A 6,023-nucleotide genomic window follows, 5' to 3' on the forward strand; every position below is an offset into this window, starting at 1 on the left:
ACTCCAATTGCCTCACCCTGCATCCCTGTTCAGCATGGAAGAAGCCAGAGCGGTCTGTGTCCTGATTCCCTATTGGCAATTTGAGTAATCCCTTCAGAGGATGGTGTGATAAGAATTGGAGATAGGAACTGGCTAGGCAGTTAGGGTAAAAAGGCCCCAAAGAAAAGTAGCCAGTTTCTTGGTAAAACTCATAATGTCCTTGGGCCTCTTAGCAACATACTCCATTCCAAAGGCTAAAAATATCGAAAATATTTGGGAGCTTTTATGAGCTTTTATCTAATCTTTAAAAGACTTTAGGATTACCTCTTCCGAGGGGGGAGTGTTAGAGTAGCCAAAATCCCCAGTATAAAAAAAAAATCGAAGAAAAAAAGAGTACATGAAATTGTCAGAAAAAAGGGTTGGGAGATATGGGAGGAGTTGGAGGGGAGGGATTGGGCATGGATTTGGTCAAAACACCTTATATGCATGTATGAAATTCTCAATAAATTATTTATTTAAAAAAATTTTTTTTAATATTTATTTTTATTTTATGTGTATGAGTGTATTGCCTGCATGTATGTGAGTGGACCCATGTCATGCAATGCCATGGCCATCAAAGAGGGCTTCGGATTCCCCTGGAACTGGAATTAAGGACAGTTCATAGCCATCATGTGGGAACCGAACCCGGGTCCTCTGCAAGAGCAGTCAGTGCTCTTAACTGCTAAGCCATCTCTCCAGCCCCCAGTAATAATAAGTTTTTTAAAAATGATTTTCATCTGGGTGTGGTGGCCCACACCTTTAGTTCCTGCACTCATGAGGCAGAGGCAGGAGGATCTCTTTGAGTTTGAAGCCAGCCTAGTCTACATAGCAAGTTCTAAGATGGCCAGGGCTACACAGTAAGACCCTGTCTCAAAAAGAAAGTGGGGGGATGGAGTAGAAAGAGAAGAAAGTTAGTTGATTTCATAGAAGTGGAAAGAAGAGTGGACCCAAGAGTTGGGAAGGTTTTGGGGAGGGGTGTGGATGGAGGGTAGTTAAAGGGCACAGTTAGAAGAATAGCCGCAAATGCTCTGTAGCACAGGGAAGCCATGGCTGGCAATTAATTATATATTTCAAAATGAATAACAGATGGGATTTTTAATATTCCTAACAGAGAAATGATAAACATTAGAGGTAATGGATATGCCAATTACACCATCTCATCATTACATTCTCACAGGATTGAAACATCACACTAAACTGAGCATGGTGGGATATGCTTGCAATCCTAACTGAGACAGAAGGACTGCCTCATGTTTAAGACCAGCCTGGGTAAACTTCACAGCAAGACTCTTGTCTCAAAAAGCCAAAGGGCTGGAGAGATGGCTCAGCAGTTAAGAGCACTTGTTGCTCTTGCAGAGGACCTGGGTTCTGTTTCCATCACCCACATGGTGGCTGACAACAACCAGTTCCACAGGATCCAACTCTATTCTAGGCTCTGTGCGCACTGCAAACAATTGGTGCACTTACATACACACAGGCCAAATGCTCATAAGACATAAAATATAAATAAATCTGTAAAAAGTCAAACAAAAACCCCTTCAGATGTATACGTAATAAAGCTTTAAAAACCATACTATTTTCAGTCAGGAAGCAGAGGCTGGCACATCTCTGTGAACTCAAGGCCAGCCTGGTCTCCATAGTTAGCTCCAAGCCAGCTGGGGGTACAGGGAGACCCTGTCTCAAAAAGACCAAAAAGACCCCCCCTCCAAAAAACATACTATTTTCCACAAATATGTACAATTAGAGTGCTGGAGAGATGGCTCAGTGGTTAGGAGCTCTGGCTGCTCTTGCAAAGGACCAGGTTCAATTCCCAGCACCCCATATGGCAGCTAACAACCATCTATAACTCCAGCTCCAGGAGATCTGATGCCCTCTTCTAGCCTCCTCAGGCTTTGCATGACATGGTGCACATACATGTAGGCAAGACATTCGTGCACATAAAATAAAAATAAAAATAATTTTAAAAATATGTACAATTTTAGTACTCACTGAAAATTAAATTAACATCTATGTTTTTAAATCATGTAGTAAAATAGCCCCACATTTCCTATTACTTCAAAGGAAGGACCTGTACATACTTACCTCTCTTGATCCTGCCCATGATGCTGAGAGACCTGTTTTTCTCAGGAGGAAACTAAGTCTTAGAGCAATAGAGACAGTGAACTGAGTGCATCACTGTCAGTGGCAGAGGGGAGATGCTTTCAAAAGTGAGTCAGCTCAGTTCCTAATAGTTGTTCACTGTTGCCATCCACAAATGGTCCAGTGAATGGACAATTGAAGTTTAGAGGCAAAGTCTACTGTTCACATGTTTCCCACCAGTTCATTGTTTGCCTGGGCTTAAAATGGCTCAAGAGAACAGGTAGAGTGTGATAAACAGAATACTGGCTCTCCAAGGATATTTCTTTCCTAATCCTGGAACCCCTGAATAAATTTCCTTACAAAGCCAAAGGGACTTTACGGAGTGACTAAGTTGTGGCTCTTGACTAAACTACCAGGCATGGGTCCAAAGTAATTTTAAGGGTCTTTGTATAGAAAAGAAGTACGCAGGAGGAAAAGAAAGACCTGTTGACTGAAGCAGGCAAAAGTCAGAGTGATCCAACTGTTGGCTGGAGTCACAAACCAAGCAGTGCACGTGGCCTCTAGAAGATGGAAACAGCAGAGAAAGATGCTTTCCCTACAGTCTCCCAAAGCAGTGAGGCCTTGCTGACACCCCAACTACAGCCTAGTAAGACTCATTTCTCACTTCTGACCTCCGGAACTGTAAGAAAATTAACCTGAGTTGTTTTAAGCACCTAAGATTGTAATAAGTTGTTTTGGCAGGAACAAGATACTGACACATGTGGCATCTCACACTCACATCCCTTCACTACACAGGTGCCAAAATTTATTCAGCAATCACTGAAGATGTTGACCCTTTACCAAGCAGTGCCAAGTTCTGGTTATAACTCACAGGTAGAGAGGATGCAGCCACTGGTCCTGAGCTGCTCATAACCCCCTCATAAGGTCATGTGGAAAGGCCTTCAGGAGCTCTCTTCTTGCCCTCTTTTTTGTTTGCTGGTTTGAGGGCTGTTTCTGTTTGGTTTGGATTTAAGTTTGTGGGTGGTTTGTTTTGTTGTTGTTGTTGTTGTTTTGTCTTTTTGAGACAGGGTCTCCCTGTAGTCCCAATATAGACCAGGCTGTCCCCAGCTGTCCTGGAACTCACTATGTAGACCAGGCTGGCCTTGAACTCACAGAGATCCACCTGCCTCTGCCTCCCAAGTGCTGGGATTAAAGGAGTGTGCCACCACACCCAGTGACAACCCTTCTGTTTAAACATTTTTATTATTTCTATTTTATGTGTATGAGTGTATTGCCTACATGTAAGTGCACCAGTGTCTTGCAATGCCTACAGAGGTCAGAAGAGGGCGTCGGATCCCCTGAAACTGGAGTTAGACAGTTCTTAGCCATGTGGGTGCTGGGAACTGAACCCTGGCCCTCTGAAAGAGCAGCCAGTACTCTTAACTGCTGAGCCATCTCTCCAGTCCCAAGATGAGACAACTTTTCAAGGGTGTGTTCTCTCCTGCCATTTATTTCGAGGCAGGGACTTTCACTGTTTCTGCTAAGGCTCTCTTCATTCTGGAGTTTTCTGCCAATTTTCCTAGCTCTGCCTCCAAGCTCACTATACGAGTACTGATAGAGCATCTGGCTTTTCACACAGCAACTCTGCCATCTCCCTGGTCCCACATTTTTTTTTTTGAGACAGGATCTCACTCAGTAGCCCCAAATGGCCTCAAACTAGAGGCAATCCTCCTGCTTCAGCCTCCTCAAGATTGAGGCAGGGTAGAAAGGCAGGGAAAGTGTTAGCAGGGTGATTCAATGGGTAAAGGTGCTTGTCACAGAGCTTGGTCACCTGAGTTCAATCACCAGGATTCACATGGTAGAGAGCTGACTCTGCAAGTTGTCCTCTGACTTCTACTCTCCCACTGTGGAGTGCACAATTACCAAATGCTTAGTTTTTCTCCCACCCCAACTGTAAACATTTTTCTAGGAATCTTGCCAGACCCCATTTATAGGGAACAGACAAAAGGATGTGTCCTAAAGCCCTTGCAAAATCCTAGGGGCTTCTGGTTTTACCTTATTAGATTATAACTCTGACAGAGGCATTTCCAGAGCCATCACATTTATATCATTTATCAAAAGTGAAGCCTGGTGTGGTGGTGCATGCTTTTAATCCCAGCACTCCAGAGGCAGAGGCAGACAGAGCTCTGAGTTTGAGGCCTGCCTGGTCTACAGAGCAAGTTCCAGGCCAGCCAGAGCTACATAGTGAGAGCCTGTCTCAAATACAAAAAACAAAGAGAAACAGAGAGATAGAGAAACAGAGGCCCCTACAAGATGGCTCTCAGTGGATAAACGTGTTGCGTCCAGCCTGAGAATGTGAGTTGGATCCCTTGGACCACATGGTGGAGAGAACCAGACTCTGGAGAAAGTCATCCTCTGATGAGGTGGGGGGAGGGAGAGGGGGGGGAGGGGGGGAGAGGGGGACAGGGGGAGAGAGAGGGAGAGAGGGAGAGGGAGAGAGAAATGTAACAATTTTTAAATTTATTTTTATTTTATGTGTATGACTGTTGTGCTAGTAAGTACACCTGTGTTCTTGCAATGCCTTCGGAGGACAGAAGAGAGAATCATATCCCCTGGAACTGGAGTTTGGGATAGTTGTTAGCCACCATGTGGGTGTTAGGATCTGAACCTGGGTCCTCTGTAAGAGCAGACAGTGCTCTTAACCACTGAAGTCATCACTCCGGCCCCCAACTTTAAAATGTCTTTAATATTTTATTTTTATTTATTTATTTATTTATTGGTCTTTCTGAGACAGGGTCTCCCTGTAGCCCCAGCTGGCCTGGAACTTACAGATCCACTTGCCTCTGTCTCCCCCAGTGCTGGGATTAAAAGCATGCCCCACCATGCCAGGCTTATTATTTTTATTTTGTGTGTAAGAATGTATTGCCTGTATGTGTGTAAGTGCATCCGATTGTAAGCCCACGGAAGTCAGAAGAGGGTGTCAGATCCCCTGGACCCAGAGTTAAGGATGGTTAGCTATCACATGGGTGCTGGGAACCGAACACGAGTTCTCTACAAGAGCAGCCAGTGCTCTCAACTGCAGAGCCATCTGTCGCCAGTCAAGTTTAAATTTTTTTGAAAGGGAAAAAGGTTGTTGGCAACCTTTTCAGATGTAACTGGTGAGCCACCAAACATCATGCTTAAGCCCACATTAAAACAGCCTTAGTAGCTGGGTGTGATGGCATGCATGCCTGTCAACAATCTTTAGTAAAATGTCCAACTTTACTTCATCATAAACCCACTAGTCCTGAAATTCTCAGCGTTGAAGCCCTCTGGGTTAGATCCCTAAAAACTTGGGGGATTGCCTCATGCTGCTGAACATTACAGTATGGCCTTCTATCTGTCCCCTCTCCCCTAACAGGATTACAGGGCTGGTGCATCACACCTAGACTTACGTTGTTTTTCACCTTTGCTTAATACTTCAATCCACTCAGATAACACAGTGTTTATTCTCATTTTAGTGAGAAAAGGTCTAAGACCAGCGGGGTGGTACATGCCCAGAGCCCCACTACTAGAGGGACGGAGGAAGAGCAGGAATTCAAGGTCATCCTCAGCTACACAAAAAGAGAACTAAACAATTCTCACAAAATTGGGGGTTTCCAAAAGGGACTCTAAAATGCTGTCACTCAGACCCTTTAGGGTGAAAGCGCAGTGAATGGAGGGAGCTCTTGGCCCACCGTTTCCTCACTCGCCAACCACTGCGCGGCGCCTGGAGCCCGGTGACCCGCCCGGGTGGGGGCCCTGGGCCTAGGATGCGCGGCCCCGGGCCCGGGCTGGCGTGGCTCTACCTGCGCCCCGGGATCCCGCTGCCCCCGCGGGGCCTCGCGCTTCGGGGTCAAGCGGAGGACGCGGGAGGGCGGGGTCGGACGCGCCGCGGGGGGACCGGGCTGGGTCGGGCCACGTGACCG

At 45.9% G+C, this 6,023-nt stretch overlaps 1 long non-coding RNA gene across 2 annotated transcripts in view; it reads right to left on the bottom strand.

Moving 5' to 3' along the window:
• LOC108490653 overlaps positions 1-6,023 on the bottom strand; it is an 86,496-nt gene that overhangs the window by 79,557 nt on the left and 916 nt on the right. The gene's annotated exons all lie outside the window — the stretch shown is intronic.

Source organism: Nannospalax galili, unplaced genomic scaffold (genome assembly GCF_000622305.1).
Source record: "Nannospalax galili isolate Female #2095 unplaced genomic scaffold, S.galili_v1.0 scaffold1171, whole genome shotgun sequence".
In the NCBI taxonomy this organism is placed as follows: Eukaryota; Metazoa; Chordata; class Mammalia; order Rodentia; family Spalacidae; genus Nannospalax; species Nannospalax galili.